Source organism: Dioscorea cayenensis, chromosome 10, assembly GCF_009730915.1.
Source record: "Dioscorea cayenensis subsp. rotundata cultivar TDr96_F1 chromosome 10, TDr96_F1_v2_PseudoChromosome.rev07_lg8_w22 25.fasta, whole genome shotgun sequence".
Taxonomy (NCBI): Eukaryota; Viridiplantae; Streptophyta; class Magnoliopsida; order Dioscoreales; family Dioscoreaceae; genus Dioscorea; species Dioscorea cayenensis.
Window position 1 is genome coordinate 14,616,108 of NC_052480.1, and position 24,842 is coordinate 14,640,949.

Below are 24,842 nucleotides of genomic sequence, written 5' to 3' on the forward strand. Positions count from 1 at the left end.
ATTAAGTGTTTTTATTTTCTATTCCCTGTGGATTCGATACCCGCTCACCCAGGATTATTACTTTGATAAACCCGTGCACTTGCAGGATATACGCAAGGGGACCTTGTCAAAAATGCTTTCGGGTTTACTGTAGCACTGGGCATTTGTCACTAGTTTTCATTCCATTGATCGTGTATTTGTTTAAAACTTGGTTAATTGTTCTTCCCTTGGTCTTGTAGGTATGAGGGTGAAGAAAGTGGCCTACAAGAAGGCTAGGAGGGACCCTTCTCCCGCTCCCAACAAACCAAAGTTTAAGAATGAAGAGCAGAAGACACGCTATGCACTTTTATCGCAGAAGGGGCAAACAAGGTTCTTGCAAAATGCTTTTGGGTTTACTGTAGCACTGGGCATTTTTCACTAGTTTTCATTCCATTGAGCGTGTATTTGTTTAAAACATGGTTAATTGTTCTTCACTTGGTCTTGTAGGTATGAGGGTGAAGAAAGTGGCCTACAGGAAGGGTAGGAGGGACCCTTCTCCCCCTCCCAACGAACCAAAGTTTAAGAATGAAGAGCACAAGACACGTTATGCACTTTTATCGTTGAAGGGGTTTGGAACTATTCGGAGAATAGATTGGGATGTCTCGAAGCTATTGGGGTTGGATAGTATCATCTTTGAGCTCATCTCCCATAGTCGGTGGGACAAGTTATTCTCAATTGAAGAGCCCATCTACAAGGAGTTAACACTAGAAGCTTGAGCACCATCGAGGTTGCGAAGCATTGCCCATTCACTCACCAACCAAGTTCTATCTCCTTTCGTGCATTTGGGAGGAAGCATCGGGTTATGCAAGATCACTTGGGTGTACTCTTAGGACTTTACACCGAAGCATATATACTCACACCCGGATTCAAAGACTTATCACATGATTTTCCGAACCCGGTAACAAGTGAGAAGTATTGGGCTTCCATGGTGACTTGGTTGAAGACACGGAAGGTGTCTCAAATGTCGAACCCCACGCATCGCTACATACATGCTTTACTCACTAGAGGTATCGGGGGACGGCTAGACTCTACCGGGGTGGTATCTCGCACAGATTTATTAATGCTTTGCAGCATTATTGAGCATCACCCCCTCCACATGGGACACCTTGTTGCGGAAGTCCTAGCACACTAGGGGCAGTTTGTCCGCCTTGCGGCAATTTTTGTCGGACCATACATCACACGAATGATTAGAGGCATGGGCCTTATTGAGAGTACCCAGGGCATGACTGTTGTTGGCACTATCGCCACACTTGGGTTCAGACTCTAGTATGCATTGGGATGGTCGAAAAACGGGGTGGTGGTTACAAGCTTACACAGTGTCATCGAACAAATGCACAAGACACCGGCCCTTCACAGGATGCTGAGTCTACTTCTGAGTCTGAGCCTGAATTTGAACTCGAGCAGGAATGAAGGTCACGTAGACCTTCTCTAGAAGCAAGATTTGAAGAATTTCGCACTGAGGTCTACCAGCAGCTACAGGTGCTTGAGCAAGGACACCGAGACCTGGTTGCATCACTGAGCCGCATTGAGAGCAACACCGCCAATATATTAACATTCTTGCGCAGCTCATCCTCATCAGTTGGCACCACCTCTGCAGCTACCACTTTTGTGGCATCATCATTTCCACCTAATCTCTAAGCACCCAGCACATGGATATTTATCTATTTTTGTTATTTATTTCTTTGTCTTGATTGTACTTTTGTGTTGTCATTGTAGTGTGTTTTTTTTGGGAGTTAGTTAGGGTTCCGCCTTACTAAACTTTTTTTTATCAATTTAAAACCTTGCTTTTGCGCTACTCTCTATTATTGTTGCTTCAAGAAGTGTGATCAGTGTTTTTTGTTGCTTTCGGGGCCATTGTTCAAGTCACGGCACACTCGAGGTTGTCATCACACTAGTTTTCCCTACGTCCGGACCCGAGTGTCAATCTCTTCATCACCTGACTGGGGAAGTTTCTTACTCCATTTCCTTGTATTTATTGCCTATCTTTCCCCCCTTGTTCTGCTGATTTAGTAACATTGGGGACAATGTACAACTTTCGGTGTGGGCATGGTTGCATGCTTGAATCACCAATGATAGCTATGATTTCATTGTTAAGGACTTCCTAGCTTGGTAGAATGATAGTTGTGAGTTGTACTCTATCTGTGCTTGAATGTAGATCTGTTTCATCTTTTGTGCACCTTTATACATGTTCACGAGCACTTTCACCTTGTACATTCCAACCAACCCATCATTATGATTTTGCCATTAATTTGTTAAATTCTATCTTCAATGCACTTTTAAGTGCTTTTGAGTTCCTTTATTGTTTTCTCTACCTTAAAGTGAACTATTGTAGCAAGTTTTATACTTGGGGACATGAGATACAGTATGTGCATGTGAAAAAAAGAAAAAGAAAAAAATGATAAAATTGAAAAAATTGAAAAAAAAAAAGAGTCTATGACAGTATTCCTCTGCTAGTATAGCATGAATGCGTCTATGTAGACTGTATTCGAGTATGTTGGGTGGCTCTTGTACCTAATCAACATGTGCATCCTTCAGAAAGATTGTAAAAAGTTATTGTGAAGTCTACGTTAGTCAGACTCGAAAGAAAAAAAATTGTATGTTGTATATATGTGTGAAAGAAATAAAGTATATCTCTTGTTCCCCTGATGCTTGCTGCGTAGTCACTTGAAAGTTAGAGTTTTACCTAGGAACCAAAGGATTCTTAATTGAGTATTGAGGATGTCTTTAGCGTCTTAATGTCATTTTCATTTTGTGTGGGGTGAATGGGCATACTGGGGTAATCCAGGGTGTGGAGGTCAAGGGGGTGTTAGCACACACACTCACAAGAGCACTCTAGATGAGACAGAACTATTATCACTTCACTATTCATTGAACAACTCACTTCTTGATTTTTGTCCATTCGTGCTTGTGGAGTCCTTTATGCTTGAGCTTGAGGTCATGCATTTAGCCATTTATCTTCTTGCCCCTGTTCTTCATGTTTGTTTGCTTGGGGACAAGCAAACACTTAGGTGTGGAGATGTTTGATAAAAGGATAAATGTATGTATTTTATACGTACCAATGCGCATGTTTATTATATTTAATTGAGAACTCGATGCCTTTTTTATGGTTTAATCATTTTATTTCATGTTTCAGGCACAAAGGAGGCCTAGGTGAGCTCAACGATGGAATGTAAGAAGAAATAGACATCGAAAACGTCATTTTTGGACCCGGGCACTGTACATGCACTTAGCAGCCTGCCTGGAACATGAAAATTTTAGAAAAAGTCTAAGTCTGGATTTCCTTACAGGCAATATTATGACCATCCTCACAGGCAGTATTGTGAGCGTGAGGCAACTCGCAGGGAAGCCCGAGTTCATCCTTTTGTAAACATTGTTAGGGTTTCTTTCGAGAGGGGGAAGCCTTCTTCTTGGAGCTCACCACCACCATACCAAATCAGAGCTACAAGTAAGGTTTTGAGGGCATTTCCACAGAGGATTCGACGAGGAGAGCGTAATTTTGGGCGAGATCTACTCCTAGGGCTTGTGTAGAGGAGGTTGAAGACAAGAGAAGCCACCTCTTGTGTGGCGTCTTTGTAAGCTTCTCCGGCCATCATTCTTTGAAGGAATGTTTCTCATGTTTGGTTTGGTTGTTTGCATGGGTTTCTTGTGTATTTGATAACAAGGAATAACTAAACCGCAAGGTCACCGGATGTAAGTGAACCTTAGGGGTGAACTTATGCTTGTATGGATGCTTAGTTCTTTCTATTGTATTTTGGCTTGTTTGTGATCCTTGCTTGGTGTATTTGAATGCTTTGGTATGCATAAGAACTCGGTGTATCAATTCTTACGTAATGCTAGATCGCATGAACATTGCCCTAGTGTTAGACTCACAAAGTTTGGAAGGGAAACATGTATAAATATGCCGTGACCATCGGGTATTTATACCCCTCCAATTCTAGGGTTAAGTATTAGTTTGTATTCTAACCCTAAATTGAGAAAACCACCTTTCCCATTGCAATCGTAGGAGAATTTGGGCGGAAGAGATTCCATATCCAATACTCGTACCGGATTAGGATCAATTGCCGTGACCATCGGGTTGACCTAATCTAGGGTTTTCTCGGTCCAACTGGCCAATTGCATGTTAGTTCTGGCATCCTACACACTTTAGTAGCCCCGAAGAGGATCCTCATCCGCGACCGCTTTCTTTCCTTGATTATCCCCCGTATCTTGCCTTCATTGTTAGCATTTTATTTGCATTTTACTTGTTTATTTGTTTTATCACTATCATATTCAAACTTGGAGGTTAAACAACATAGCGAAGAGGAAGTAAGAGTAGCTTCTCTGGCCCTTGGGAATACGACCCCCTCGTGCTTGCACGAGGGGTATTACTTGGCGATCTCGTACACTTGAGAGGAAGCGATCACTGGACTAGGTGATGGAGATGCTGGAGATGCCGGGGGAGTCCGAGGTCTCAGAATAAAAGATGAGGCAATGTGTCGCTCAGAAATCTGCTGTAGCGTATCAAAACTTGCCATGAACTGTGTATACTGCGAGGCCTGTGTAGCCCGGACCTCAGCAACCTCTCCGCGGACCTCAGTGATCTCTATCCAAAGCACCCCCCACAACACTCTCGACCCTCTCAAATCGAACATGGGCTCGAGATGGTGAAAACATGAGTATTGGGGATGGATCCTCTGCCGCAAGAGGTGCCTCGATCTCCATCGGTGATGGCTGAGACTCAGGGGGAGGCTGAGAAGCATCGGCGTCATCATCATCCCCTCAGCTATCTCTGGAGCTGGCATAATTATGGCATAAACTCCAGATCAGACCCTGCAAACCATCCCCATCAGGTGCAGCATCTCTATGACCAAAGGAGCAGGTATACTCGCCTTCTCAATCCCCCGAATTGAGGTCAGAAGACCCATATCCATAACCAATCTCGTGATGTACGGACCCTAGAAATCATTCTCAATCAAGCGTACTGCCCCTTGACAAGGTCCCCTTGCTTATATCCCGCAAGTGAAAGGGTTTGTCAAAGTAATAATCCCGGGTGAGCGGGGTCGAATCCAAAGGGAGTAGGGAGTAAAGACACTTAATTCGATTCTTAGCTATGTGGAGTATCAACAATGATAAGTATGGTAATGATTCAATTCTCAAAAATTAAAAGCAACAAGTAAGAGAGCAAAAGTAAGGAGGAGGCAAGGCAATCGATAAAGATGGGGTACTCGGATGATGCTTCACCTAGGATAATCGCTTCAAGTGCAAGAACTCTCTATTATGCTTCCTAATCAATGCAATGGTGAGTCATGGAAATCCTTACATGCATAGTCCCAAATCTAAGGTCAACTATGCCTAGCTCTATACATGTCCCGGAGGAGAAATTGAACAATCTCAACACCTGTCCTATGTCTTCGCGTTTGAACTTTAGCAAGATCTCCTCCAAAATAAGTGCATTATGATCCACATTGGCCTATTTCCTTCATACTCGGCCTCACAGCCCTACCTATGTAAAAAGTAACATAAAAAAACACATATTAATGTAAAAACCTGAGAAAAGTAATGCTCAACATAAGGAATGAACGGCATTCATATCGCACAAGCACTTATCAAACTCCCCCACACTTAAGCTTTTGCTTGTCCTCAAGCAAACATTAAAACATTCTGTACATCAATGAAGAAAATATTGAAAGTGCTTGGCCTTAGGTTCACCGAGATATACAAAGAAAGTATTCTACAAGTAAGGAAAGTTTGAACACTAAATACAAAAAAGGAATGCTCTAGCTAAAAACTTGAATCAAAAAGGACAACAAACCCGAATTTCGTGTAAGTGTGTGAACTCACTCAAAAACACCCCAAGTTATACTCCTCAAAGTTCTAAGTATAAGAGAATTATTTATCTACAAAAGTGATAAAAATTTTAAAAGATGATAGTAGCTTAACACATCCTCTAAGGTAGCCCTTTCCAAAGCGGCCGCTAAGGTGGCTTTCACACTTTCGAGGTGGTAGCTCTTTCTACCCGGAGTGGTAGCTTTCACTCATCCTATGAGATAGCTCTTTCTCTCATTAGGGCATAACTAGTATCCCGACTTGTGAGAGTAGCTTCATACTTCATAGGTGGTAGCTCTTTCCACCCAACAAATACAAATAAACAATAAAAACTATTTTTTGTTCCTTCTTTTTCACTTTTTTGAATTAGCACAAGAAAATAAACCTAACTAGTCCCTTTAACATCGAACATGAGTTTCCAATAGAGTTCAAAAGAGTGAGTAGTGCACTAAGTTTAAATCGGGCAAAAAAATTCCTAGAAATTCAAGCAAGAACTAGAGCATGAAAACATTCAATGTTAGAAATTCTCCCTAGACTTAAGAATACAAACATTGCAACTAAGGTGAACCGCCATTGGCTATGTGAGCATATATCAATCAAGAACAATAGAAAAGATGTGTGCACTATGAAACTCCCCCCAACACTTAAGTTGTACATTGTCCTCAATGTACTCATGCAAAAGACTCACTCTAAAAATATATCATTCAAAAAAATAGATGTGGGAGAAGCTAATCAAAAACAATACTCCCACGACTCCTAGTGTTGCGTTTGATGAAGCTAAATTCATTCGAGTAGTGTTCCAACGGGTCGTGAGATTCAGCACGGTCAAGTGCCCGAAAGCACCTTGAGCCGTGCCCATGATCTAACTCTCAATTCCCCAAGATGACAAGACCATCCTGCATGCATACGAGAGGGTTCGAGTGAAGCTCAAGAAAAAAACAAAAAAATAACTCGAGTGTATAAAAGATGAAGCAATGAATACAACTCGATAATGCAAAAATAGACGTAAACTCGGAAGGAAAAATCGTCTACGAGTGAACAGAATCTAAGAACAAGAAAATAAAATAAAGTAAAATGCATGAAAGTAAAAAGAAAGGTCAAGTGTCGGAGTCACTCTCGGGACTCCACTTCTACTGCTTCTTTGAAGTGGAAGCATATAGTGGGTCCTCCAGGTCTTTGGGGTCGAGGATGGAGATCTTTGGAGAAAGCGAGGGGCTGAAGAGTCCTCGGTGCAGGGACAAATGATGAGGCAACGTCTCGCTCTAGGATCTGTTGTAATATGTCGAAAGCGTGCCATGAACTCACGTGTCTTGAGTAGCCTCACGTAGCCCCAATCTCGGCAATCTCGCTCGAGCTTCAGCCCACCTCTGTCCAGTATCACTCCCAAGGTGCTCTCGAGGCCTTTCAAAACAATCATGGGCTCGAGATGGTGGAACTATATGCAGCGGGGTGGTTCCTCCGCATTGGAGGTGTCTCGGTCTCCATCGGTGTTGGTTGTGGCTCGGGAGGCGGGACCGAGATGCCCCGGCTTCATCTTGAATGGTATGTTCAGACACATAGACACCATTTGAATATTTTTGGATCAACCCCATGAGCCTCATGGTCTCTAACCCAAGTGGTGCTTTGGTATTATCGCTTTCAGATTCCGCTGATTTTGTCTATAAACCCATCCCCACAATGAGTCCGGTAATATATGGACCCGAGAAAGATGACACCCAATCGAGGATATTGTCCTTGATGCTTTCAAATACTACTGCTAAAAATGTGTCCCCGAGATGGACGGTTCGTTCAAACCATGGAGTACAAGTACATAAGCTCTTGCTTGTTGATGACTCCGATACTATCACCACGCCCATTCACTGACCTGCTTATGATGGCGTGAAGATAACTGTAACTGGGTCGAGATAAACATGAGGCCTTAGACACTCCACAGTTCATAGCGCCCCTTTCCACATAATAATGAATACGCCTTAATGGGAGATAAACCCGTCATGTCAATTGGGAGATTCTCATACTCCTCAGTTTCAGTATATTCGTCATCATAAAGACCAAGTCTAGTGGAAAACTTTGTGACACTCATACTATGATGGTGCCCAAAAGCTCTAAACTGAATCGCATCGACACTATCAAAATGAGCATAAGAGCGGTCGAACTCAAATGAAGCAAATACCTCCAATGTAAGTGTGTGGATAGCAGGGTCACGAATGTTCAGTAACTTGTGCCAATTACTGACCAATAAAAATTTCTCGACCTCGTCAGCCATATCATCTGCTAGTTGTACCTTCCTAAGTAACTCAACATCTGCGATTCGCGTTTGACCAAACTTAAGCTTCTCTAACCGCCCAAACCGAGCTTGATGCGCAGGGAGTGTGAATTCCATAACTTCGGTTCGAGGGCAGGGCTTTCGAGGTCGCTTAGCTATTTTTCTTCGATTTGGTAGCCAAACCTGTATGTATTAAAAAAGGAAAATCAATCAGTTCCATTCAGACTGCAGAAAAAATGAGAACACACGGTCGTGCGGAAAATTCCACTTGCGCCCGTGTCGCATCCCAGGCGTGGAAACCGCCGCGCCCTTGTAGCCAATATCCATGCCACCTCTCTATTTCACTTCCATATCGTCTTAGAAACAAATGATAATTAGTTTAGCAAGAAAACGATGCGTATTGACCATTTCAATCGCAAGATAATCGAGTTAGAGTACAACGAAATTGAAGAAGAGAGAAAATCAAGGCTTACCGATGAACTGCACTTAAACATTGCTACAATCCACACAATGTTGTATCAATCCACTCGAACACAATAGTAGCTGGGGACAAGAATGTCAGAAAAATGCTCTTTGGGTGGTTTAGGGTTACTTGAGGAGAAGGGTGTGACTCTTGTATTGGGAGAGCGGATGGTCCTTTAAATCCTGAAGAACCACACGGGCGTGCGAGATTCATCCACGCCCGTGCACCCTCAAATGATGGGTTCCCAGGGGTAGACGCATGCTCCTGTGGCCTTACTAGATATCTGAGAGAAAAGTATACACGCTCGTGCGGAAATTCCGCGCAGGCGTGGGACTGATCACATGCCTAACTCACAGGGGACAGCCGCACGGCCCTGTGTTTTCTCGGGATGGAGGAAGCAACCTACAGAGTTTCGCACGGGCATGCAGAAATTACCCACGCCCGTGTGTAGTTCACAAGGTCACCCACTGGGGCGAGTCCATGCCCCTGTGTGTTCTCGGGAAAATCTGCCCAACTATGCAGGAAGACACACGCCCGTCGCGGAAGTACCCGCAGGCGTGCGCCCGATCGCATGGTTATCCACGAGGGCGACCGCGCCCTGTGACCTCTCTAGATGAGTTCACAGTAGACATCCACGGTGTACAGAAATTCCCCACGCTCGTGTGTTTTCTCTGGATGACTTAGAAAAACCTGCAGGCTCTCTATAAATATTCTGAACATGTTGACACACTCGAGGCACGCCCTATTATGCAAAAATTTACAGATTAAAAACACAAAAATAGAACTCAAATGACCAAACTTTGCCAATTTGCAACAAAACACATAATGAATTCTTCTTTTTTTAAAAAAAAACCCACAATAAAATCGCAGCGCAAACACTCAAAAATTGAAACACCAACACTTAACAATTTATTCATGCAAATAAACTAAACCTAAAAAGGTACAAAAAAATAGTAAACACTTGGGTTTGCCTCCCAAGAAGCGCTTGTTTAACGTCACTAAGCTAGCGTATCTTTCTTACCTCCACGGGGGTTCATGGAGGAAAAATAATTCTTTATTATCACTGCAAATTTCTACGCCATGGTATGGTTTTAGTCTATGTCCATTCACCTTGAATGTGTCCTTTTCTGAATGGCTGATCTCAATGGCTCCATGAGGTGAAACTTGATTCACGAGTATACTGGGTCGAGACCATCTTGATTTAAGTTTCCCCAGGAATAAACGTAGACGGGAGTCGAATAGTAGCACCTGATCACCGACCTTAAAGTCTTTCGGGATTTTAATATGCTTGTCATGCCACTTTCGAATTCTTTCCTTATATATCCTTGGATTCTCATATGCCTTCATCCTCCATTCATCTAGCTCATTGAGATGTAATATTCGTTGCTCTCCAGATTTGCACAAGTCAAAATTCATCAATTTAATTTCCCAATACGCTTTGTGCTCTAACTCTAACGGTAAATGGCAAGATTTTCCATACACTAAATTATAAGGAGTGGTCCATATTGGTGTTTTGTATGCTGTTCTATGAGCCCAAAGTGTGTCATCCAACCTTTGAGACCAATCTCGTTTACCTTGTTCCACTGTTTTAGTTAAGATTCTCTTGAGCTCTCTATTTGTAACCTCCACTTGCCCACTTGTTTGTGGATGGTAAGGTGTCACAAGACGATGATGAACCGCATAACGCTTTAACACTTTCGCTAATTGTGTGTTACAAAAATGTGTTCCCCGATCGCTAATGATAATTCTTGGAGTTCCGAATCGAGCAAATAACTTCTTAAGAAATGTCACCATAGTTCTTGAATCATTAGTTAGAAGAGCCTTGGCTTCCACCCACTTGGAAACATAGTCAACTGCTACCAAAATGTATTGATTGCCATTGAACTTTGGAAATGGTCCCATGAAATCAATTCCCCATACATCAAACACCTCGCAAAATTGCATAGGATTTTGAGGCGTCTCATCCTTTCGTGATTAGTTTCCAGTCCTTTGACAACTATCACATCATAAAACGAATTGATGAACATCTTGGAATAAAGTCGGACAATAAAACCCAACAGCTAGAACCTTCTCTGCAGTTCGACTTGACGCATAGTGCCCCCCACTCGGCCTGAGTGACAATGCGCAATGATGTTCCACCCTTCCTCCCTAGAAACACACCTTCGCAACACCTGATCTGCGCAAATACGGAACAGGTACGGATCTTCCCAGATGAAATTCTTTAGATTACTGAAAAATTTCTTCTTCTGTTGAAAGCTTAAGCCCTGCCTCAATACCTTTCCTAACAGATAATTTGCAAAATCCGCAAACCATGGGGTATCTTCTGGTTCTAATTCCTGTACCGCATAAAGGTGTTCTTCGGGGAAAAAATCATTAACTTCCTTGCTTGTCGGTTCTTGCCCCTCACAACCTTCTAATCTCGACAAATGATCGGCAACCACATTCTCTGTCCCCTTTTTATCTTTGATTTCCATATCAAATTCTTGCAACAATAATATCCACAGAATCAATCTCGGCTTCGCATCTGCCTTGTTCATGAGATAACAGAGTGCAGAATGATCTGTGAACACGGTGACATTAGATAGGATGAGATATGGTCTGAATTTATCACAAGCATACACTACTACTAATAATTCCTTTTCAGTAGTGGTGTAATTCTCTTGTACACTTGTGAGTGTCTTGCTAGCATAATAGATCGGTTGAAATTGCTTATTTCTTCTCTGCCCCAAAACCGCTCAGACTGCATAATCACTAGCATCACACATTACTTCAAATGGCTCATCCCACTTCGGTGTTGTCAGGATTGGTGCTTGCACTAACTTCTCTTTCAATACATTGAATGCATTCAGATAGTCATTCCTGAAGTCAAAAGGGGTATCCTTCTCCAAAAGTTTGGTCAACGGTTGAGAGATTTTCGAAAAGTCCTTAATAAACCTTCTATAAAAACCTGCATGACCCAAGAAACTACGGAACCCTTTTACATTCATAGGTGGTGGAAGTTTGTCAATTATCTCAATCTTCACCTTATCCACCTCCATACCTGTCTGAGAAATCTCATGTCCAAGGACGATGCCTTCTTGCACCATAAAGTGACACTTCTCCCAGTTAAGGACGAGATTCGTCTCTTCACATCTCACTAATACTCTTTCCAAATTGTTTAAGCAAGCATCAAAAGAGTCCCCGAACACTGAAAAATCATCCATGAAAACTTCCATAATATCTTCGAGAAAGTCGTCAAAAATGGCCGTCATGTAACACTGAAATGTTGCAGGGGCGTTACACAACCCGAAAGGCATTCTTCTATAAGCAAAGGTACCATAAGGGCAAGTAAATGTGGGTTTCTCCTAATCTTCTGGGGCTATCAGAATTTGAAAGTATCCAGACATGCCATCATGGAAATAGTAGAAATGATGTCCTGCTAATCGCTCCAACATTTGGTCAATGAATGGCAAAGGAAACTGATCTTTCCGAGTGACATCATTTAGTCTTCTATAATCAATGCAGACTCGCCAACCAGTCACTATCCTCGTGGGGATTAACTCATTCTTTTCATTACGCACTACTGTTATTCCTCCTTTCTTTGGGACAACTTGGGTCGGACTCACACACTTGCTGTCGGATATGGGGTAGATGATTCCTGCATCCAAAAGTTTTATTACCTCCGCCTTAACAACCTCCTTCATATTTGGGTTCAATCTTCGCTGAGGTTGGATTACAGATTTATAGTCATCCTCCATTAGGATCTTATGAGTGGAGAATGATGGGTTTATACCCTTAATGTCGGAGATCTTCCATGCGATAGCTGATTTGTGCTTTTTCAACATGCTAACAAGCTTTATCCTTTTTGCTCCGCGAGATAAGTTCGGACGCCACGATTACGGGGAGTTTAGAGTCCTCCATTAGAAATGCATATTCCAAATGTCTTTGGAAGAGTTTTTAAGCTCAAGTTCGGTGGTTCAACAATTGATGGCCACAAGCTACCCTCCTTCAATTTATCAATCTCCTCGAAATCATTCGCCTCATATTCACGATTACTTTTCTTCCTTATCCACCGAGATCTATTTCTTTTACAATGCAAGATCGATATCAACTTGTCCATTCCACGAATTCCAAATTTGAAATAGCAACTCCAACTCGAAAAAGAGTTCTTGCCTCCGATCTTGATAGGAAGAATCAAAACCTAGCAAGGATTCTTTCTATACTCTCATCTAATTGGTCATTCATTGACACTAACGTGGATTCCTCAAACTGCTTTATCACACTATCTAACTCACGGCTTTTGCCCTTGAATCCTGGCGATGTACTCTTCAACCGACTCTTCTAATGGCTGTTGAGTTGTACATTGTCCTTGATAGGAATAACACGATGTATTATTCCATGCAACTGTTTGAACTTCCTACTCTATGTGTTCAACCATTCTCATGATAGTGCCAAATGATTGAAACATGTTAATCATTTTCTGCAACAAAAAGAAATAAGGAATAAATTAGAGCAATGATAGAATAAGGAGATATGGAATAGAATGTGATGAAATAGCTAAGAAAACAAAGTGCAAAGTATCTCTAAACGCCTAGCTCCCCGGCAACGGCGCCAAAAACTTGACAAGGTCCCCTTGCGTATATCCCGCAAGTGCACGGGTTTGTCGGAGCCTCTCCAAAACCTTCGCCAATACCCCTCGAAACCCTAGCCGAAGCTCTCTCGCAAGTTGGGGAAAAGATGGAGAAAAGAATACCAAAATCGGGGCTGAATCGGTTTTAAATAGTCTCTGGAATCGGGCAACTCCACGGGCGTGGACGTATACACGCCCGTCTGCGGAATTTCCACACAGGTGTGGATAATTTCCATAGGCCAGTGTGGATTCTCTGTTTCTCTGGTTTCTCGGTCGGTTGTGAACAGTGTTGCTACATTGCTCTTCTACAGTCTTCGACCTAAATAACCTCCCAATTCCATACTTTCATCGGGGTAACGCAAACGAGCACACGTTCACGTCGTGAATCACTTGCTTCTTCAATGATATATATGTTGGTGGAGCTCCTGTTCTTGTATGTATAAGACGGAATACTCGAGTGTGACTGCCTTCGTACCCCTCCAAATGGATGTGCTCACTCGAATGCGAGGAGCTTGGCACACACTCTAGCATCTCACACCTGTCCTAAGTCTTCGCGTTTGAACTTTAGCAAGATCTCCTCCAAAATAAGTGCATTATGATCCACATTGGCCTATTTCCTTCATACTCGGCCTCACGACCCCTACCGCGTAAAAAGTAACATAAAAACACACATATTAATGTAAAAAACCTGAGAAAAGTAATGCTCAACATAAGGAATGAACGCTTCGTATTCATATCGCACAAGCACTTATCAATACCCACGCCCATGCATTCGACCCACAGGGGAAGGCCTGCACACAGTGGTTTCTCGGACATTCGAGAAAAAAATACCAAGCTGCCCTATACACGGCCAGTGCGGAAATTCCACACGGGCGTGGACATTCACATGCCAAACTCACGAGGCGCAGCACGCCCCATGTTTTTCTCGGGATGGAGAGAACTCCTATGTAGAGTTTCACACGGGCGTGCGAAAATTACCCACGCCTGTGCGTAGTTCACAAGGAAGCTCACAGCGGCCAGTCCACCCCCCTGTGTGCTCTCCAGAAAATCTGCCCAACTCTGAAGGAATTCACATGCCCATGCAGAAATTACCCACGGGCGTGTGACAGTCGCATGGTCGTTCACAGGGGTAGCCGCACGTCCCTGTGCCTTCTCTGGATGAGCTCGCAGTGCAACCCCCACGGGCATGTGGAAATTCCACACGCCCATGTGTTTTCTCTGGATGATTTAGAAAAACTTGCAGGCTCTACCGAAAATTTCTGAACATGTTTGCACACTCAGAGCCTGCCCTATTATGCAAATTTTACCAGTGAAAAATATGAAATAGAGCTCAAACAACCAAACTTCGCCAATTCTACATGAAACCACATGATTAAAATTCAAAGTTCACAAGGAAATCTCAGCATAAGCATCTAATAGATTAAGACACCAACACTTAACAATTTATTCATGCAAACAAACTAAACTAAAAGATAAGAAAACAGTAAACACTTGGGTTGCCTCCCAAGAAGTGCTTGTTTAATGTCACTTAGCTTGACGTATCTTGTCTTACCTCACGGGGGTTCATGAATGAAAGTCGCCCTCTTACCCATGGCTTGGAAACATGATGTGCAAAGTCTCTTGAGGGTAGAGTGTGTATTATCGGGCTTCGGACCACCTATCAATGGTTCATCCAATTTTTTTGGCTCATGAGAATTTCCAACAGCCTTGGAGCATTTCCGGTGCCGTTTTCTAGCCCTCTTCATTCTCCGGAGCACCTTCTTCAATATCCCCGGGGTAGATGTTACTTCTTCAGTCGACCCAAGCATCATTACTTCTTCATTGCTCTCCTCTTGGTTGAACAAACCTTCATATGGGTCCGGACTGAACATTTCCTGCATGTATTCATCAACAAGCTCATCAGTAGTGTCTAGAAAATACAAATTGTCATCAAAATCGAGAGAATGCCGCATGGCTTCAGCAAGGCGGTAAGTGAGTTTGTCATCTCCAACTCTCAATGTGAGCTCTCCATCGTCCATGTCAATCAATGCTTTGGAAGTCCATAAGAACGGTCTCCCAAGTATCAAGGGTACATCCGCATCCTCATCGACACCTAGCACTACGAAGTTAACCGAAAAAATGTACTTGTCCACCTTGACAAGAACGTCTTCAATGATACCTCTAGGATGTCGCACTGTTCGGTCCGCCAATTGTAAAGTCATCCGAGTAGGCCTAGGCTCTCCCAAGCCTAGCTTTTGGAAGAAAGTGTATGGCATGACATTGATACTTGCCCCTGAATCCGCCAGTGCCATTTCCACACCTAAGTTGCCAATGTTACACGGAATTATGAAGCTTCCTGGGTCTTTCTTCTTATTCGGCATGTTCTTTTGCAGCACCGGCGAGCATGAAGCATCTAGCACCACTGAAGCACTCTCCTCCAACTTCCTTTTGTTAGTCAACAAGTCTTTCAGGAACTTCGCATACTTAGGCATTTGAGCTAATGCCTCTACAAAAGGAATATTGATGTGGAGTTACTTGAATAAACTCAAGAACTTCTTATACTGTTCATCCCCTTGGTCATTCTTCAATCTAGAGGGATAAGGGATTCTTGGTTTGAAAGGTGGGGAAGCCACCTCTTTCTTTTTCTTTGCTCCCTCCTCAACCTCGACAACCTCGGGTGCATGTTCTTTCAATTTCTCACTCGGAAGCCTCCCTTTAACCTCACGACCACTTCTCAAAGTGATCGCCTTCACATGTTCTCTAGGGTTGGTTTTCGTATTGCTTGGTAAACTTCCATGTGACCTTTCACGAGAGAGACTTTCGCAATTTGCCCCACCCGATTTTTCAAGGTTGTGCAAAGAGGCGGTGTGGTTGCAGTGTAGCTTCGACTGATTCAAACCGTGTATTTACAGATTGAATAAATCTAGCCAATTGCTTCTCGAAATCCATCATTCGGGTTTCCAAGCCTGAAATTCTGTTTTCCACTTGAGGGGCTTATTATTGTTGTTGGAAACCCGGTGGCCCCATGGCCTTTTGTGGTCCTTGATTACTCCATGAAAAGTTGGGATGATTCTTCCAACCTTAATTGTAAGAATTGCTATATGGGTTCCCTTGAGGACTCATGCCATTACCTACAAAGTCAACATTTTCCACTGAAGAAACATCACCAATAACGATCGGGCAATCGGAGGGAGCATGTCCTCCACCACAACCGGTGCAATTGGTCATGGCCGCAACCCTATTCGAAGCTATGAGATCTAGCTTCTTACTAAGACTCTCTACTTGCGCCGCCAATGAGGTTACCACATCAATTTCATGGAGACCGGCCACCTTTTTCTTCTCCCTGGCATTCCATTGGTAGCTATTTAACCCGATTTCCTTAATTAATTGATGAGCCTCATCGGGTGTTTTGCTACCTAAGGTACCTTCTGCTGCCGCATCCAAGAGTTGCCTTGTACTCGGGTTCAAACCATTGTAAAAGGTTTGAACAATCATCCACTCTAGGAATCCGTGTTGCGGACACTTTCTCAGGAGCTCCTTGAACCTTTCCCATGTCCCGAATAGAGAATCCAATTCCAACTGAACAAAGGATGAGATCTCATTCCTAAGCTTTGCTGATTTTCTGGGAGGAAAATAACGGGCTAGAAAAGCTTATACTATCTCCTCCCATGTAGTGATTGATACTCTAGTTAATGAGTGTAGCCACTGCTTCGCTCTCCCCTTCAAGGAAAATGGAAAGGCTCTCAATTTGATGGCATCATCCGTCACCCCATTTATCTTCAGCATATCGCACACCTCGAGAAAGCTCTCTATGTGACTGTTTGGATCCTCATCGGCCAAACCATTAAATTGTGTGGACTGCTACAACATATGGATGAATGCTGACTTTAGCTCGATTTTCTGAGCTGTAATCTGGGGACGCACAATACTCGATTGTGTCCCCAACACTGAAGGTCTGGCATAGTCAGATAGTGTTCGCTGTTGCTCATTCTGTTCTGCCATGTTTTCAGATTCCTCTCCTTCCAAATCAGCTGAATTATGCTGTTCTTATACAGGTTCTTTCCCTTTTCTTCTAAGTGTACGTTCAAGCTCAGTGTCTCCTTCAATCAATATTGATGGATTCCCTCGGGTAATAACCTGGAGCTGCACCAAAAAGAAAGAAAAAGAAAATCATAACAATGATAGAATAAGAAGACGTGAAATAGAATGTGTGGTGAAATAGCTAAGAAAACAAAGTGCAATGTATCTCTAAACGCCTACTCCCCGGAAACGGCGCCAAAAACTTGACAACGTCCCTTTGCGTATATCCCGCAAGTGCACATGTTTGTCGAAGTAATAATCCCGAGTGAGCGGGTATCGAATCCACTGGGACTAGGGAAAAACAACAAGTAAGAGAGCACAAGTAAAGAAGGGGATAAGGCAATCGATAAAGATGGGGTACCCGAATAATGCTCCACCTAGGATAATTGTTTCAAGTGCAAGAACCATCTATTATGCTTCCTAATCAATGCAATGGTGAGTCGTGGAAATCCTTAATTACATAGTCCCAAATCTATGGTCAACTATGCTTAACTCTATACATCTCCCAGAGGAGAAATCGAACAATCTCAACACCTCCCACTCGCATAGAGTTGCAATGAGCTCTAGGGATTCCAAGTGATAAATCTCTTCCTAATTATAGACCTAACCCTTTGGTCCAGGTGGAAGGTCCCTAACCACAATTAAGCTCTAGATACTAAGATCACCTCAACGCTTCACTCCGTTGCACGCGCAACTAAGCACCAGCGGAAGTTCATCCCCTAGACCGTTCACTCTATTATGGCCACAAAGAACTCCATGAATGGAGGTAGAATCTATCACGCCGAAGGGGAAAGCGGACGGTCCTGTACCTCTCGACTCACCCTCTCAACCCTCTCCAACCTAGCTTTGTCTAACGCTCATTGTGTGTCACTCACTCACAAGGTTACCAACAAGAATTCTCAACCCTAGTGTCACTCTAGGGGAAATGTTCATAAAATCAAACATTCAAGGTTGGAACTCACAATAAACATCAATTTATTGAAAGCATAATAAAGAGGTTCAAAGAAAGAAATACATCCTAGGGTTCACAATACCCGAGTACCCACTAGGGGTTTAGCTCTCCATAGAGCTAAGTACAATCAAAGAAATAGAATGTAAAAGCAATGAATCCATAAAGAAACCCCCTCAATAGTCGTGTCGATGGTCTTGTCAAAAGTACTCTACTCGTCGTCCAAGGATTCCCTCGTCCGGTATAGGATACGCCTCGACGGAAGCTCCCCTACCAACCTTATTCCTAAGGAAAGACGATGTCAGAGCCATAGAACCTCTACAAAACCTTCGCCAATATTCCTCGAAACCCTAGCCGAAGCCCTCTCTCAAGTTGGGGAAAAGATGGTGAAAAGAATACCAAAATCGGGGCTAAATCGGATTTAAACAGGGCTGGAATTGGGCAACTACACGGGCGTGGGTGCTCCACGCGCCCGTGCGGAATTTCCACACGGGCGTGGATAATTTCCACATGCCAGTGTGGATTCTCTGTTTCCCTTCTTTCTCGGCTGCCTATGAGCAGTGTTTCTACAGTATATGCTATAATGTTGCTACAGTGCTCTGCTACAGTATTAGACCTAGATAGCTTCCCAATTCCATACTTTTATCGGGGTAACGCAACGGGAACACGTTCACGTCGTGGATCACTTTCTTCTTCAATGGTGTACACGTTGGTGGAGCTCTTGTTCTATGTACATAAGTCAGAATGCTCGAATGTGACTGCCTTTGTGCCCCTCCAAATGGATGTTACCACTCGCATACGAGGAGGTTGGCACACACTCTAGCATGTCACACCTGACCTATGTCTTCGCGTTTGAACCTTAGCAAGATTTCCTCCAAAATTGTTGCATTATGATCCACATTGGCCTATTTCCTTCATACTCGGCCTCACAATCCTTCCTGCATAAAGGTAACATAAAAACACACATATTAGTGTAAAAACCCGAGAAAAGTAATGCTCAACATAAGGAATGAACACTTCACATTCGTAGGGCATAGCTAGTATCCGACTTATGAGAGTAGCTTCATACTTCAAAGGTGGTAGCTCTTTCCACCCAACAAGCACAAATAAACAATAAAACTTTTTTTTTTCAGAATTTAAAACAATAAACAACTATAACTAGTCCCTTTAACATCAAACTTGAGTTTCCAACAGAGTTTAAAGAGTGAGTAGTGCACTAAGTGTAAATCGGGCAAAAATTCCTAGAAATTCAAGCAAGAACTAGAGCATGAAAACATTCAATGTTAGAAATTCTCCTAAACTCAAGAATACAATCCTTGCAACTAAGGTGAACCGCCATTGGCAATGTAAGTATATATCAATCAAAAACAATAGAAAAGATGTGTGCACTATGAAACTCCCCCACCCACACACACACACACACTTAAGTTGTACATTGTCCCCAATGTACACATGCAAAACTCACTCAAAATGTATATCATTCAAAAGCAAATGTGGGAGAAGCAATCAAAACAATACTCCCCTGACTCCTAGATTTGTGTTTGATCAAGCTAATTCCATGGGAGTAGTGTTCCGATGGGTTGTGAAGCTCACACGGCCAAGTGCCTCAGCACCTTGGCCGTGCCAATGACTAAGTCTCAATTCCCAAGATGACAAGACCATCTGCACGCATACACGAGGGGGTTCAGTGAAGCTCAACAAAAACAAAATATCTCAAATATATAAAAGATAGACAATGAATACAATTCAAGATGCAAATTGAAAATAAATTCAGAAGGAGAATCCTTTCTGAATGAACAAGTCTAAAATAAAATGCATAAAAGAAAAAAAAATAAAATTCCAATGTCGTTGTCGCCCTCAGGCTCCGGTGCTGCTGCTGCAGCTGGTGAAGAAGCAAATGGTGGGTCCACTGGTGCCGCAGTAGACGATGAGGGTACCGGAGGAACTGAGGGTCTGGATCACAATAGATTTTATAGAAAGTCGAACCGGGCCATAAGATCGTGTCATTGAAAGTCGATCTGTATAGCGCGGAGCTCTTCTATCTCGGTCTGAATCTCTCTCACAATGCTCTCAAGCCTCTCAATACGGTCATAATCTCGAGGACCCTGTGCTACGGCAGGTCTGGGAATCTGCGGGGAACCCTCCGCAGTAACTCCTTCACTCCTGGCGGTCTCTGGGGTAGCTATAGCAAGAATATAGACCGCTGGCCCACATCTCTGTACCAACCCCATCATCCTGATCGTATCAAACGCAAGAGGGGTAGGTGCAACTATCCTCTTAGCACCACGTAAAGCATCTCCCAAACCCATTCCCAAAATGAGCCTGGTAATGTAGGGGCCAACAAATAATAAACCCACTCTCACAGACTGACGCTGGTACCTTCGAATATGTGCTAATATGCACCCCAAGTGAATCGGCACATTGCTGGCCATGGAGTATAAAAAGAGAAGATCCTGCCTAGTCAGAGCAGATGTGTTATCGGCTCGACCTGGCACAGACCTGCTAATAACTGCTTGTAAATACCGGTAGCTCTACCGGGATAGGCTAGTGGTCTTCGACAACCCCGGTTCATACTCCCCATGTCCACATAGAATCCTATACGCATGATGTGGGGTCACTAATACTGGAAACTCCGCCGGTAATCGTCCATACTCCATTGTACCTGTATAAGCGATATCATACAGGCCCGTCCTAATCGAAAACTCAGTAACACTCATGGAAAATGGATGTCCGAATGCCAAAAACTATATAGCATCCGTAGTGTCAAATCTCCCATGCATCAACCAAAACTCAAATGACACTAAAACCTCAAGCGTCAATGTGCGGTAAGCTGGCTCACAGATCATCAGTAGCCTCCTCTAGCTTCCTACTGCTAGCATCTCATCAATTTCATTAGCCAGCTCGTCACCCCGCTGAATATCTCTCAGCACTTGCAAATCCACGAAACAAGTCTGACCAAAACCGAGTGCTGAAAGTCTCTCAAATCGAGTCTGATGCTCGGGATTTGAGAAATCTAAGTGTAGTGGCTCTGGTGGGGTGATTCTGAGATGCTTTACTTCATTCTTCTTCACGCGAGGTGCCATATCTGTTATACAAAAGAAGAAAATGATCAAAGAAGCTCAAAAGCAGTATACTGCAGAATTCCACACGGACTAGTGGAAATTACTCACACCTATGTGGAACTGTAGGGCGTGAAAGTCCAGCACGGGTGTACAACAACTCTCAAAAATTCAACCTAGAACCGCGTCCAGATGCTTTCTAAACATACACCATGCATTGTAAAAATGAAAATTCTCAATTAAAGATATTTATTCTATGAAAAAACAAGAGTTGGTGAGGAAAAGAGGATAAAAAGGTTACCGAATAAATAAATGTGAAAACTTTGAAAATCGGTACGATATGTGAAGCAAAATCCTCCAAAACGACGATGAGGGGTCGAAAAGATAATCAGAAGTAGTTTTCAGGTGACTAGAGATGAAAAATGTGACGGATCACAAGATTTTTAAGGAAAAAATCACGTCTCTTGGAATTCTGTGCATCCACACGGGCATGTGAAATTCCCACGCCTATGCGCCCGACCCACAGGGCAGCCGCACGCCCCTGTGGCTTCTCTGGACATCCGAGAAAAATACCAAGTGTTCCACACGCCCATGCGGAAATTCCGCACGGGCGTGGACATTCACATGCCCATCTCAAAGGGGCAGCCACACGCCCTTGTGTCTTCTCGGGATGGAGAGAACTCCTCTGCAGAGTTTTGCATGGGCGTGTGGAAATTACCCACGCCCGTGCGTGGTTCACAAGGTCGCCCACATGGGCAAGTCCACGTCCTTGTATGCTATCGGGATAATCCGCCCAACTCTGCAAGAATTCACACACCCGTGCGGAAATTACCCACGGGTGTGTGACAATAGCATGGTCGTTCACAGGGGCAACTACACGCCCCTGTACCTTCTCTGGATGAGCTCGCAGTCCAAATCCACGGGCGTGCGAAAATTGCACACGCCCGTTTGTTTTCTCTGGATGACTTAGAAAAATCTGCAGGCTCTGCAGAAGATTTCTGAACATGTTTACACACTCAGAGCCTGCTCTATTATGCAATTTTTTACCAGTGAAAAACATGAAATAGAGCTCAAATGACCAAACTTTGCTAATTCCACATGAAAACACACAATGACTTTAAAAACCAACAATAAAATCGTAGCACAAGCATCTAAAAATCTAGACACCAACACTTAACATTTTTTTCATGCAAACAACCTAACTAAAAAAATAAGAAAACAGTAAACACTTGGGTTGCCTCCCAAGAAGCGCTTGTTTAACGTCACTTAGCTTGACGTACCTTGTCTTACCTCACGGGGGTTCATAGATAAAGGTTGCCCTCTTACCCATGGCTTGAAAGGATGATGTACAGAGTCTCTTGAGGGTAGAGGGTGTATTATTGGGCTTGGGACCACCTAGCAATGGTTCATCCAACTTCTTTGGCTCAAGTACGTCTCCAACAGCCTTGGAGTGTTTCTGGTGGCGTCTCCTAGCCCTCTTCATTTTCCGGAGCACCTTCTTCAAGATCCCCGGGGTAGATGGTATTTCTTCCATCGATCCAAGCGTCATTACTTCTTCATTGCCCTCCTCTTGGTCGAACAAACCTTCATATGGATCCGGATTGAACATTTCCTGCATGTATTCATCAACAATTTCATCAGTAGTGTCTAGAAAGTATAACATATCATCAAAATCAAGAGAATGCTGTATGGCTTCAGCAAGGCGGTATGTGATCTTGTCATCTCCAACTCTCAATGTGAGCTCTCCGCTGTCCATGTCAATCAATGCTTTGGAAGTCCGCAAGAACGATCTCCCAAGTATCAAGGGTACATCCGCATCCTCATCGACATCTAGCACTACAAAGTCAACCGGAAAAATGTACTTGTCCACCTTGACAAGTACGTCTTCAATGATGCCTCTCGGATGTCGCACTGTTCAGTCAGCTAGTTGCAAAGTCATCCGAGTAGGCCTAGGCTCGCCCAAACCTTGCTTTTGAAAGAAAGTGTATGGCATGACGTTGATACTGGCCTCTGAGTCTGCCAATGCCATTTCTTCACCTAAATTGCCAATATTACATGGAATGATGAAGCTTCCCGAGTCTTTCTTCTTGTTCTGCATGTTCTTTTGAAACACCGCCGAGCATGAAGCATCTAAAATCACTGAAGTACTTTCCTCCAATTTCCTCTTGTTAGTCAACAAGTCTTTCAAGAACTTCGCATACTTAGGCTTCGCATACTTAGGCATTTGGGCCAATGCCTCAACAAAAGGAATATTGATGTGGAGTTGCTTGAACAAACTCAGGAACTTCTTGTACTGTTCATCCCCTTGGTCATTTTTCAATCTAGAGGTATAAGGGATTCTTGGCTTGAAAAGTGGGGGTGCCACCTCTTTCTCTTTGCTTGTTCCCTCTTCTACCTCTATAACCTCGGGTGTGTTTTCTTTTGGCTTCTCACTCGGAAGCCTACCTTCAACCTCACGACCACTTATCAAAGTGATCGCCTTCACGTGCTCTCTAGGATTGGTCTCTGTATTGCTCGATAAGCTTCCATATGGCCTTTCAGAGAGAGACTTCGCAATTTGCCCCACCTGGTTTTCAAGGTTATGCAAAGAGGCAGTGTGGTTGCGAAGGGTAGACTCGACTGATTCAAACCTTGTCTCTGCAAATTGTATAAATCTAGTCAAGTGCTTCTCTAGGTCAGTCATTCGGGTTTCCAAACCTGAGACTCTGTTCTCCACCTGAGAGGCTTGTTGGTTTTGGATACCCGGTGGCCCCATTGCCTTTTGTGGACCTTGATTACTCCATGAGAAATTGTAGGTATTGCTATATGGGTTTCCTTGAGGTCTCATGCCATTACCTACAAAATCAATGTTCTCCACCGAAGAACCATCACCAATAGAGATCGGGAAATCGGAGGGAGCATGCCCTCCACCACACCCATTGCAATTAGTCACGGCCGCCACTCTATGTGAAGTTAGAACATCTAACGTCTTACTCAAACTCTCCACTTGAGCCGCCAATGAAGTTACTGCATCTATCTCATGGAGGCCGGCCACTTTCTTCTTCTCCCTAGCATTCCATTGGTAGCTGTTTAACCCTATTTCTTCAATCAACCGACGGGTCTGATCGGGGGTATTGCTACCTAAGGTACCTCCTGCTATCGCATCCAAGAGTTGCCTTGTACTCGGGTTCAAACCATTGTAAAAGGTTTGAACAATCATCCACTCTGGGAATCCGTGTTGCGGGCATTTCCTCAGGAGCTCCTTGAACCTTTCCCATGTCTCGAATAGAGACTCCAATTCCAATTGGACAAAGGATGTGATCTCGTTCCTAAGCTTTCCGGATTTTTCAGGAGGGAAATAACAAGCTAGAAAAGCTTCCACCATCTCCTCCCACGTGGTAATTGTCGCTCTAGGTAACGAGTGTAGCCACTACTTCGCTCTCCCCTTTAGGGAAAATAGGAAGGCTCTAAATTTCATGGCATCATTCGTTACTCCGTATATCTTCAGCATATCACACACCTCAAGAAAACTCTCTATATGACTGTTTGGATCCTCATATGCCAAACCATTGAATTGTGCGGATTACTGCAACATGTGGATGAATGTCGGCTTCAACTCAAAGTTCTGAGCTATAATT

The 24,842-nt window shown here is 43.4% G+C and overlaps 2 non-coding genes across 2 annotated transcripts; both read left to right on the forward strand.

Moving 5' to 3' along the window:
- The first annotated feature begins 16,642 nt into the window (after positions 1-16,642).
- Positions 16,643-16,749, forward strand: LOC120271301. The gene has a single exon (XR_005539917.1). It is a non-coding gene; the product is annotated as a small nucleolar RNA R71 (small nucleolar RNA).
- A 7,685-nt stretch (positions 16,750-24,434) lies between these two features.
- Positions 24,435-24,541, forward strand: LOC120271300. The gene has a single exon (XR_005539916.1). It is a non-coding gene; the product is annotated as a small nucleolar RNA R71 (small nucleolar RNA).
- Positions 24,542-24,842: the final 301 nt, after the last annotated feature.